At 43.8% G+C, this 13,315-nt stretch overlaps 1 protein-coding gene across 2 annotated transcripts in view; it reads right to left on the bottom strand.

Moving 5' to 3' along the window:
- The window catches only part of SGCD (sarcoglycan delta), a 1,108,439-nt gene that overhangs the window by 436,057 nt on the left and 659,067 nt on the right, over window positions 1-13,315 (bottom strand). For both annotated transcript variants that reach the window (XM_077468394.1, XM_077468393.1), the window contains one exon: window positions 11,669-11,802. The gene's annotated coding sequence lies outside the window, so the exon portion shown is untranslated. The remainder of the gene's footprint in view (window positions 1-11,668; window positions 11,803-13,315) is intronic.

Raw genomic sequence — 13,315 nt, 5'->3', positions numbered from 1 at the left:
TAATGCAATGTTCCGAGTAGCAGGGTCAGTTAAAGGACAAAAATCCTAATTTCCTACTCACGTACGATTAAAAACAGTGTCAAAGCCAAAAAAAACATGTAGGGATCCTATATCCAAACTAAAAAAAGTTACATTAGATCCAAGTTAAATTACTTTTGTGAGTTCCGCGACCATTTTAGTTTTAATTGTCCTCCTGGCTAGTGGAAACTGCTCCTGAAGCTCACTTCCCTCTGCTCCATCTATCCCAATGAGATGGACTTGCTCTTTAAACTTGCACTCCCTCTAGTACACAAATAGTGTAAAGGCAAATGTTCTGCAATCTCATGCTCCAATGATTTTATCCTTCTGGGCTTTTTCTAGTATGTCAAACCTCTGCTCAACCAAACTCAAAAATAGACTTTGACTTGTAGAGCCTTGTTTCCAGACTGAACTGCCAATAAACATTAGTGCCTTGTTTCTATGCATGATTTCCTGTGTTCACAAGAGAATGATATGCTATGAAAACAACAATATACACACCTTTGACAAATACATTTTTGTTCCATTTAAAACAGTTTTGCAGCTTTACCATTTATGGACAGCTTATAACTAGTTTGTGTAAAAAAAAAAAAAAAAAAAAAAAAAATTAGCAGGTGTCGTTTTAAATGTTACCTATAGCCCCACCTGCCAGTGAAACATGGCACTGCAGTTTGACCATTCAGATTTAACAGGGATATGCAATTAGCGAACATCCAGCTGTTGCGGAACTACAAGTTCCATGAGGCATAGCAAGACTCTGACAGCCACAAGCATGACACACAGAGGCAGAGGCATGATGGGACTTGTAGTCTTGCAACAGATGGAGGTCCGCTAATTGCATATCCCTGAGGTATAATAACAAACTTGGCAGATAATTCTGTCTGGATGACTAGTAACAAGATTATGCACTTGCATTTTCTGCTCCACCTACCTGGAACCAACATTAGGTTGTTTAGAATAGACGAAAACCCAAAAATCTTAAAATCACATTTAGTGCCCGTTCACACTACCGCGACTTGTCAGGCGACTTAGTCGCCTGACAAGTCGCGCTCCGTTCTGTACTATGGAACCGTTCTAATAGGAGCGACTCAAGTCGCTCCGACTTAGAAAAGGGTTCTTGTACTATTTTTGGGGCGACTTCAGGCAACTTGCATTGACTTCTATACAGTCGTCGTTTTGCAAGTCGCTGCTGAAGTCGTGTGCAGGTCGCGTCTGTGAGTTGCGCTGCAAGTCGTGTCGCCCCTGTGTGAACGGGCACTTACATTTTTGGCTAGAAAATATTGTAAATGATGTTTAAACAGACATTAGTCTGTTTAAACATCATTTACAATATTTTCTAGCCACAAATGTAAATACGCAAATGAAGTATATATAAGGGGGCTGTTTTATCTGCCAAAGTGTTGACTTTTTGTCCATACAGTTCTGAGATTTACAGAGCTCTGCTGTAGTTCCGTAACACATAGTCTATTCTCCACCCCACCCCGTGACTGGTCAGTGAAAGAAAAAGCAGCAAAATGATGAGCTATGCCATAAAGGTCCTGGTACATAAACTTCCTGTTATAGGGTGACAGCGCTTTGTCCCTTTCTCACAATTATGAGACACTCTTGTGTCGTCACCTTGTCACATGGGTTTCAAAAGGGAGACTATAAGTGGCAGTTTCAATACACTTTACACAGGTTTGATCCACTGTTGTCACCATTAGGAAACTTGCCAGCAGCAATGCCATGTAGCCATAAACCTTGCATGTAGACAGTATGTGGCTGCAAAGAGGTTGAAGGAGATCAACAGCACTGTTATGCCATAAACAATGAAAATGGCAAAAAGCAAGTATTTTGTTAAGCAAAAATGCAATTACTTTAACCACTTTCAGACCAGACCATTTTGCTGGCTTAAGACCAGACCACTTTTTGCGATTTGGCACTGCATCGTTTTAACTGACAATTGCGCGGCCGTGCGACGTGACTCCCAAACAAAATCAACGTCCTTTTTTTCCCATAAATAGAGCTTTCTTTTGGTGGTATTTGATCACCCCTGCGGTTTTTATTTTTTGCGCTATAAACAAAAATATAGCGACAATTTTGAAAAAACACATTTTTAACTTTTTGTTATAATAAATATCCCCCAAATATATATAAAAAAAACATTATTTTCCCTCAGTTTAGGCCGATATGTATTCTTCTACATATTTTTGGTACAAAAAAATCGCAATAAGCGATTATTTATTGGTTTGTGCAAAAGTTATAGCATTTACAAAATAGGGGATAGTTTTATGGCATTTTTATTAATCATTTTTTTTTTACTAGTAATGGCGGCGATCAGCGATTTTTATTGTGACTGCGACATTATGGAGGACACATCAGACATTTTTGACACATTTTTGGGACCACTATCATTTATACAGCAATCAGTGCTATACAAATGCACTGATTCCTGTGTAAATGACTCTGGCAGTGAAGGGGTTAACCAGGGGGTGACAGTGTTAAGTGTTCCTAGGGGCGTGTTACTAACTGTGGGGGGCTGGGCTTTGTGTTAGTGAACACTGATCTCTGCTCCAATCACATGGAGCAGAGATCAGTATCACTTGTTGCTAGGCAGAACAGGGAGATGCTGTTTACAACGGCATCTCCCCGTTCAGCCTCCCCATGAGATGATCGCGGCAAGCGCACCGGCAGCAGCGCGCACGCAATAGCAGAGCGGCATATAGAAATGGACGTACCTGTACGCCAATATGCCTGCCCGTGCTATTCTGCCAACGTACTTCGGCGTGCGCCGGTCGGGAAGTGTTTAAAGGAAAAGTACGCACAGATGTTTTTTGGTTGTACTTCTCTTCTGGGTCACAGGAGTGCACTTACTTTTACTCTCCTGTGACCCAGGGTCAGCTAAAAGGGGGCTATTGCTGATGCCACAGAGCAGCTCTGGTCTTTAGAAGTATCCCGACCATATTGTCAGGATCCATGTGGCTGAGAGCCAAAGCCAGCTGCCCCCTCTCTAGCCCAGCACAGTGAGCTGCTCTCTGAGAAGGCTAAGAGCTGAGGAATCAGTGCTACGGTACTCGCTTAGTTCTTGGCCCTAGTTCTTGGTCTTAGTGTGGGCATGGGGCAGCTGCAGCATAGAGATGAGTATGAAGGTTTGTTTTTTGATTTTCCTTTAAATATACAGTACTTTAGAAAACCTAAGGTCATCCACTTAGGGCTCACACCTATTTGAATGTTTTATATTTCCCATTGTTTTAAATCTTGAAAGGCAAAGTAATAGGTTCACTTTACAGAAAGAACAACATATACTTACCCTCTTCGATGCCATGATGCACCAACAGACCACATAAGAAACAAGAAAAACCTCAAGGTGAGCAGTTAATGGCACAGGAACTATATCTTAGAGATTGTACCTAAAAAGGTACCAAAGAAGACTTAACCTTTGACTAAAAATAAGATTTTTGTACTTATCGTAAAATCTTTTTCCAGTACATTGAGGGCCACAGTAATATATTAATTCATAGACTTGTGGCCCCCGCACATACACATCTAAGAATTTACTATATTGTATTACTCAATGGATAATTGAGAAATATCACATTTGGTTATATAGCAGCAATGTCCCTAAAATAATTACTAATTGTTTTAAACTTTTACAAAGTTTTGTAAGTTTGAGGTCTGCCAAGAAACAGAGCAGGAGCATGAAAGGCTGACACAGGCAGGGTAACTCTGTGTTTGAATTAAGCAATGTACTGCTTATTTCTGCAGCAGTTGCCCTTGTCACGTCCACTAGGGTAGCTGAAGAATTTAATAAGGGATCTTTTAAGCTTGGCTTTCATGGTTATTTTAAGCACTTGCTTGCCAATTTAAGTGCACTGGTACAGTTACAGTCTCTGCCTCTCCGTTCCACCAGGGATTCTTCCTCTGTGTTTTTATCCTAGATCACTCTCTGATCAGCTCCTGAAACGTGTCTTATGTTTATTATATGAGTTTAATAAATGTATCCTATCCTAAGTGCTCCCAATCAAGTCCTGGTATTAGCACATCTTACCAATACTGCAGATTTAGCTTTTTTTTTTGCAGGCCTTCTGGAGCTTTTGCTGCCTTTGGAGACATATTATTGCTTTTCTGTTCTTGATTCCAGAATTACTTGTTTGTTTTGTTGTTGTTATGTTGTGGATTATGTGTCCTCACAGTTATGTGTAGGCATAGACAATAAAGCGAACCTTGTCATATAACTGGCAAAGTCAAACTGAGGATATGAGGATATGATGAAAAAATATCAGGAGATTCGGAAATATGGGACAGTTGAAGTTACAGTAAAACCTTGGTTTGAGAGTAACTTGGTTTAAGCGTGTTTTGCAGGACAAGCAACATTTTTTAATACATTTTCAATTGATATGCAAGCGATGTCTTGAAATACAAGTAGCGTCATGTCACAACTGAGTACAAAAGAGAAGAGAGGCGCCTCTAAGGCCTCTTTCACACGGGGCGGATCAGTAATGATCCGCCCGTGATGATCCGCTCGCTCAGCGGGGATCGCTCCGTTGTCCCCGCTGAGCCGGCTGCGGACAGGACGGTCTCCGCACACTGTGCGGGGACCGCCCTGTCAGCTCTCCTCTCTCCTCTATGGGGATCGGATGAGCACGGACCGTGTGTCCGTGTTCATCCGATCCGCTCTGCAGACGGATAGAAAAATAGGATTTTCCTCCGTCTGCAGAATCGGACTGTTACGGAGGCGGAGGAAATCGGGTGTCTGCGGATGTTCAACTGCAGACACCCGCTATCCCATAGCGATGAATGTATGCCCGTATTTCATCCGCATGTGTGAAAGGGGCCTAAGTGTAGCAATATGGTTACATTTAATGAAGGTACAACATTTAGCAACATAACGTTACACTAAGGCCGCGTACACACGGGCGGACTGTTCGCCCAACTTAGTCCGCTGAACAGTGTTTCAGCGGACAGTCCGCTCGTGTGTGGGCTTCAGCGGACTGTTTCAGCGGACAGTTTGACGAACAAAGTCTTACGGAATTTCCGTAAGACAGTCCGTTCAAACTTGATTTTGTCCGTCCAAACTTGGTTTCAGCGGACAGTCCGCTCGTGTGTAGGCAAGTTGGACGGACTAAGTATCGCGCATGCTCAGAAAGGGTTTACACGGCCGAAGGTTGCATTGCAGTGTATAGGATGTCGTTTTTCTAGTCCCGTCGTACGTGCTGTACACGTCATCACGCACGTTTTCAGCGGACTGTTCGTTCATCGTGTGTGGTCAAGTCCGTTCATGCTAATTTTGAACGGACTGTTTGTCGGATTGTTTGACGAACTTAGTTGGGCGAACAGTCCGCCCGTGTGTACGCGGCCTTAGAGGCGCCTCTCTTCTCTTTTATACTCTGTAGCTCCTGCTGGATTTTGCTTCTAAACCCCTTGTGGAGGCTTCCATGTGTCGATGGACATTTTATGGTTACACAACCTGGTCACATTGCTATAATTTTTTTTATATGGACTATAAACTGAAGGGCCTATGAATAAATGGTTGTGGAACGAATCATTTGAGTTTCCATTATTTCTTATGGGGAAATTTACTTTGATATATGACTGCTTTGGATTACAAGCATGTTTCTGGAACGAATTATGCTCGCAATAAAAGGTTTTACTGTATATGCAAATCTCAGTTCTGTAAAAAACAAAACGTAGCTGTCTCCCTCCTGCATCCCAAGCCTACGTGTTGGTCAATGATGATGCAAATGACATTATTGTCTAATTACAGGCCCAATTTCTCCCTCTTTTTCCCCTTCCAACTTATTTTTATATTACCGTATATACTCGAGTATAAGCCGAGATTTTCAGCCTCTTTTTTGAGGCTGAAAGTGCCCCCCTCGGCTTATACTCGAGTCATCGCTGTCTGCCCGCTCGATCAGCGTGTCGAGCAGACAGACAGCGGCCATTCTATAATTCAAAAGCCGCGCCTCCGGCTCCGCCTTCGCCTGTGATAGGCGGAACACTGAATTTCCCAGCAGCCTGTGTTCCGCCTATCACGGACATCGTATCATCCTCGTACTACGGACGAGGATGATACGATGTCCGTGATAGGCGGAACACAGGCTGCTGGGAAATTCAGTGTTCCGCCTATCACAGGCGAAGGCGGCGGCGCAGCTTTTGAATTTTACAATGGCCGCCGAGGCGCCGACGAAGAGGGCACGGGACGGAGGCAAGGCAAGGCACGGCACGGGACGGGACGGGACGGGACGGAGGCAAGGCACGGCGGCAAGGCACGGCACGGGACGGAGGCAAGGAGGCAAGGCACGGGACGGAGGCTCGGGACAAAGGCTCGGGACACAGGTAGGCTGGACACACACACACACACACACACACACACACACACACACACACACACACGGATGGAGACACACACAGGGATGGATGGATGGATGGAGACACACACACACAGGGATGGATGGATGGATGGATGGAGACACACACACACAGGGATGGATGGATGGATGGACACACACACACACAGGGATGGATGGACGGACACACAGGGATGGACGGACACACAGGGATGGACGGACACACAGGGATGGACGGACACACACACAGGGATGGACAGGCATGTCTCACCCTCGGCTTATACACGAGTCAATAAGTTTGCCAGTTTTTTTGGGGGTAAATTGGGGGCCTCGGCTTATATTCGGGTCGGCCTATACTCGAGTATATACGGTAACCTTTTTTGAAATGTCTTTAGGATAGTAATGTGACATAAGGGCAATGTTCTCTTCACCTCTTCACTTTTTCTCTAGTGCTGGATGATCTTTGATGGCCAAGAGTCTTCTATGCTGGGATTGTGTGTAATTGTGGTTGGACAGCTTGGGCTCACACAGCAAGTGACACATCTGCTGTCATGTTTCCCGTTATCACAGAAATGGCAGGTCCTAGACTTAAAGTGTATGTCTATCTAAAACCTTTTTTTTATTTTTGTTTAGAACCCCTATTGGGTTTTAGTACTATGCAGGAGAAATTTCTCCTCACTTAACCTGACCAAATATGGCTTGAGAATTCAGTTAAAGCTGAATCAGCTTAAATTCGAGCCATAAGTGGCCCTGTCAACCTTACCCAGCTTACCAAACTTTGAGCAAAAAAAAATCAAGAGAACCAGGTGGGAAATTGTCAGCAAAACGGTGACTGCGTCTTATCAGATGTAGAGTGTGTCGCTGATTCTCAGCTGTTCTATGCCTCGTACTGTGAGTTTGGGGCATTGTAGTGATGCACCCTCTAGTCTAGAGGGAGGTGCATGAGACCCTGCACTCAGAAGAAGTGGGTTCAGTGATACTGTGCATCATTCAACCTGAAAGAGGATTGGTCCTGGATCACAGAACAGTGAGCCTGCAGCGGACAGCACTGGAGGAGGAGATGAGTATAGTAGAATAGTATAGTAGTGAAAGCTGAATTTTGCATTTGTATAATTGTTAGAATATATATATATATATATATATATATATATATATATATATATAAACATGGAAAGGCCCACTGGATGAAAAATAACTTCCCTCAAAGAATGGAATATAAGAGCATAAATACTCACCCTTCCTGCTATTCACACTGTAAACTGCCACTCTGTTAAAGAGGAAGTAAACCCTGATGAGTTTACTTCCTCTTTTTTTCCCTGCAAAGGTAAAGCATAATGGACTACTATGCATCGCATAGTAGCCCATTATGTGTCACTTACTTGACACAGGAGCCAGCGAAGTCGCCGCTGTCCCCTGTAGTCCGCCGCATCCATCTTGCTTGTGGCATCTCGCAGCTCCGCCGAATGACAGCGGCGAAGCCGCGATGACGTCACTCCCGTGCATGCGCACGGGAGTGGCGTCTCGCAGCTCCGCCGCTGTCATTCGGCAAAGCCGCGATGACGTCACTCCCGCGCATGCGCACGGGAGTCGACAAATGCGGCAGCTCCATTCTTGGAACTGCCGCGTTTAGTGCGCCTGCGCGCCGCTGTCTACGGCGCATGCGCCGTAGACAGCGGTGCCCGTTTTCGGGCAAATATCTCCTAAACCATATAGGTTTAGGAGATATTTCTTGGACCTACAGGTAAGCCTTAATCTAGGCTTACCTGTAGGTCAAAGTGGTTTGTAAGGGTTTACTTCCTCTTTAAACAGAATTCCCCACCTAAAGTCTGTGCAAAAACTGATTTGGGAGTGTCATTCTTCTGGGCCCCTGCTACACACATTGGTTCCCCCTGTACACACTAGTTCCTCCTGCCAACTTCCAAATTGTTATTGCCTCCTGTAGTCATGTGAAGATTGGAAGAAGGGACCACTGAACAAAACGGGATCAACAGATCAACATTCCCAAAAGTGTTTGTTTCTGAAATTAGGGCCATATTTTATATATTTTTTCAGTGCTTTCAGTGATATTATTATTTCACATTTCATGCATTTGTTAATTTACACCAGTGGACCAGTGGATAAGACCTCACCTGGAATATGCAGTTCAGTTTTGGGCACCAGTTCTCAAAAAGGATATCGGGGAACTGGAGAAAGAGCAGAGAAGGGCAACCAAACTGATAAGAGGAATGGAGGAGCTCAGCTATGAGGAAAGATTACAGGAACTGAATTTATTCTCTCTTGAGAAGAGGAGAATAAGGGGGGATATGATCAACATGTACAAATATATAAGGGGTCCATATAGTGAACTTGGTGTTGAGTTATTCTCTGTACGGTCAACCCAGAGGACACGTGGGCACTCTTTATGTCTAGAAGAAAAGAGATTTCATCTCCAAATACGGAAAGGTTTCTTCACAGTAAGAGCTGTGAAAATGTGGAAAAGACTCCCGTCAGAGGCAGTTCTGGCCAGCTCAGTAGATTGTTTTAAGAAAGGCCTGGATACTTTCCTAAATGTACATAGAATAACTGGGTACTAACATTTATAGGTAAAGTTGATCCAGGGAAAATCTGATTGCCTCTTGGGGATCAGGAAGGAATTTTTTTCCCCTGCTATAGCAAATTGGAGCATGCTCTGCTGGGGTTTTTTTTTTGCCTTCCTCTGGATCAATTGTTGGCATAAAATTGGGTATATTGGATTGTACGATATTTTTTATTTTATTTATTTGCTTTTAAGGTTGAACTGGATGGACTTTTGTCTTTTTTCAACCTGACTAACTATGTAACTATGGATAGATAGATAGATAGATAGATAGATAGATAGATAGATAGATAGATAGATAGATAGATAGATAGATAGATAGAGCGGGGAAGGATTATAATACCTGTAAAGTGTTTACTGCTCTCTGGGGAAAGGTTTTACCTAAGTTCACACTCGCCATAAAAGCAGGCATTTGAGAGGCATTAAAAATGACCTTTAAATGCCTATGCAAGTAATACAATGGACAGCACACTGTTCACATTATCAAAACATGAAGCATTAGCATTGCTTTGCTTCAAAATTGAAACCTCATATCAAGTCAGGAGGTGTTTGAAGCCTTTTAACGCCTCCCATTCAAGTCTATGGTAACGCTTTGCAAACAACTTGGGAGGCGTTTACAGCGCAGTTCCAGTGCAATTACTGGGCGTTAAAATCAGTTTTAATGCGCCCTAACACTCATCAAACGCTTCAAAACTGTGCATATGGTGTTTGGAGAGCGTTTTTTATTGTTAATGCCTGCAACGCATCAGTCTAACGCCCATACTAAAGAAAATTGACGCCAGTATAAAGCCCATACTAACGCTATGGGGCGTTTGTTAAGCATTAGAAATATAGTCAAGTGTGAACAAGCCCTTACTGTCACAGTGATGATGGGTTCACCAAACAGGAACTGAGGGAAAATCTCCTGCAGAAACTATTCAAGTTACGAATGATAGATTAGCCAATTGCACTTCTTATCGCACCTAGGACTTTTGCAGAGGCTAGAACCCAGGGCTCTCTGCTCCCCTAGGACTGGTGACGCAATACATGTCCAAAACAATGCACATAAGTCATCTTTATTTCTCCTAATAATAAAGAGAGCAAAAAACAGCTGTGATGCAAAATTCAGTAACTGCAATAAAAATCCATCTCTGGCCTCTTTAGGCCTGGTCCACACCTATGCATTTTTTAGTGCTTTTTGCAGAAACACAATAAAGTCCATTTATCATGGTTTCCTATGGGTCATGTTTACATTTGTGCATTTTATGGAAAGGGCCAGGGACTTTTCTCTGGTTTTTGGTTCCATAGACTTCAATGGATCATACTGAAAAATGCACCTGAAATATACAAACTGCAAACTGCATAGGTGTGAACCAGGCCTTGCAGCAACCAGAAATCTAATTGGATATTATAGGTTCTTACACACTGCCTCTCATGAACATAGCTTTTCCTGCACACATAGACATGCGGATGCTGCCTGCACTGAACATGCACAGGCAGCCCAGGGTAGCCCATATCATGATGGGGCACACATGCACAACAACTCTAGGAATGATGGGACATTCAATTTCAGGGAAGGGTAATCAGAAGACTTTTGATTACAATCAAAGTGCATCTTCCCCATGTGAAAGCTTGCACCAGAGGCATGGGGGAAGTTGGAGGCTCCGGCAGTTAAAAAAAAAAATGTGAGTGTTTAGTGGAATTGTTGGAAAAAAATAATTGTCCAAGATGTGTATTTACAATAAAAAAGCTGAGTCTTAAGTGCATTAAACCTGGTATTATTTTAAACCTGTACACACAGGCCGAATATCATCCAAAATCAGCCATTAGGCTGGATTCACACCTGTGCATTTTTTGTGCTTTTTGCATTTTGCAGACTTGCACTACAGTCCATTTACCATGGTTTCCTATGGAACACGTTCTGTAGTGCAAATCTGCAAAATGCAAAAAGCACTAAAAATGCCTAGGTGTGAATCCAGCCTTACAGTAGAAACCGGCTGACTTTATATAGCTGCCTGACTGACAGAAGCCAATCTCACGACCGACTTCTGTTGAACAAGCATGCTTGAAAACCAGCAGCCGATTGGCACCCGTTCAGCCCTTGCAGGCAATGGATGTGAGCGATGACTGGTGTGTTCTGGTGGGAAGGAGGTTCCCTGTCAGAACACAAAAGTAAAGCGGAGGAGATTGCCGTACTAACATTGCATAGTTAGTACAGTGACCTTACATAATGCGTGTATTAGGCTTAACAGTTCCACTGATCCATAACAAACGTGAAGCAAGTAAGTTCAAAGCCAAATCAAAACTCCTGATCCACTACACATATCATAATGCTTAGTCCCTAGTCCATTTTGGGAACAAGCAAAGGATGGGGACGGGGCTATGTCAATATACCGGAACCACGGGGAACAAACGTAGCCACACTCTAACATGAAGTCAGATCACAGCAACAAAAAAGGAACCTGGAGATTTGGAGGAGGCTAACAGCAATATAAAGTATAGAAGATTTTTTTTTTTTTTTAACCATGGTTTAGTGTCATAGTCACTTTAAGACAGCAATCGCTTTAGCCAGACTCAGTCTGGCCAATTAGAAGTTTCTCAGTCCCATCTCACTTGTTATTAAAATTAGGACACAGTGGGCGTGTGATGCAGAACAGCGCCCTCTAGTAACTAGATATGAATGTGATCCCTCATGGATACATAGGGCCCAAAACCCTACGATAATGCTGCTTTCATCACACCCCAAGAGAAATGCAATAAAGAACCTTACCTTGATCAGTCCTAATCAGCTTTGGGCAGTATCCGTATCAAAGCATCGAGAGACAGGAGAGATGCAGGATACTAGCAGAATTTCTGTGTAAGATGTTTTGATGTCCCTGGGGTGACGTCTGATATCTGTGCCACCTGCAATGCAAGAAAACATTCACTTGGATGAGCAAGATAATATTTGGGAACTTACAACTTGGAGCTTGCTCTGAGGGGAATGTTTTCTCTGGCTTGTGGGAATAAAATACCTTAGAATAAGGAATGCATTTTTTTTTTCTACTGTAACTACAAACCTGAGGGGTACTGTGCATTAGAGATTTATTTATTTCTAGAGTCACCTTCAAGTCCTAGATATTTTATATGACAAGAAGAAAGCCCAGAGGAGATTTGTGCATTGGACTGATACATTTTAAGGCAAACCTATCACCTCAGGACTATAGTAACAGCCATTTTGAAGCTATAATCACATGTCAGTTATCCCAATTTTGGTGAGTAGGTCCTGATTTTCAGTAGAGCAGTCATGGTTATTCCCAAATACAGGCATGGCTGGGGTGGACAGCTTGAGCGCCCTAAAGTGTATCTAAAACCAGTTATTTAAAGCAAACCTAAACACACCCACTGAACTGTTTCCAAAAAGCTCAAGTTAGGCAAGTTCAATAAATGAGGGTTTAGTTCCACCAAAGTATTGTTGCACATTTTTTTGAATAAAGTGTATGTATGTATAGCCAAACCTTTTTTTGTTTTGGATGGAGTTGGGAAGGGTTAAACCACTGTCCCTTTATTCTTCACTTTCTGGCCCAAAGATACAAAAGGAAAGTAAAAGAAGTCTCAGAAAATGAAGGGAATTCTCCTCTAAAGCCCCGCACACATGAGCAGAATGCCGTGTGACATCGGCCCGTGTGTATGACAGCTGGCCTGACAGAAGCCAGTCTTTTGGCAGGCTTTTGTCAGACAAGCATGGTAGAAAACCATCAGCCGACCGCCTCTTAATCAGCACTCTCTACACATGGCTGAGACCACTGATTGGAGTGTTCTGGCAGAACACAACAACTCAGCCGAGGAGATCGCTGTACTAATGTTGGATCATTAATACAGCGGCTCCAACCAGAGCCCACCCTCTGGGTTGAATGGAAAAAACTCATAGTGTGTACAAGGCTTTGGACTGCTGTCACCAGAACACATGTCTCTATTAAGCTGCGTACACACGGGCGGACTGTCTGGCCAACTTAGTCCGTCAGACAATCCGACGGACAGTCCGTCATACTTTCGAATGAACGGACTTGACCACACACACCACTTTTTGAGCGGACTAATACGGCGTACTAAGTCCGCCATACTATCCGCCCTACTTTTGAAATGAACGGACTCGCCCACACACGCGGAGGAAAGTCCGCTCATTTCGAGCGCGTCTCCAGGTAGGCGGGGCCCGGGAAGGAGACGTCGCTGACCCCGCCGCCTGGTATGGACTTAAAGGGGAACCCCAACGCCGAAAAAAATCGGCGTGGGGGTTCCCCCCAAGTCCACAACAGACCCTTTTCCGAGCACGCTACCCGGCCGGCCAGGAAAGGGGGGCGAGCGAGCGCCCTCCCCTCCTGAGCCGTACCAGGCCGCGTGCCCTCAACATGGGGGGGTGCCTTGGGGAAGGGGGGGC

This window comes from Lithobates pipiens, unplaced genomic scaffold (assembly GCF_037356315.1).
Source record: "Lithobates pipiens isolate NorthernLeopardFrog02 unplaced genomic scaffold, aLitPip1_a1.2 Scaffold_8, whole genome shotgun sequence".
NCBI lineage: Eukaryota > Metazoa > Chordata > Amphibia > Anura > Ranidae > Lithobates > Lithobates pipiens.
Note: the sequence above shows the minus strand (reverse complement) of the source record. Positions and strands in the feature narration are given on the sequence as shown.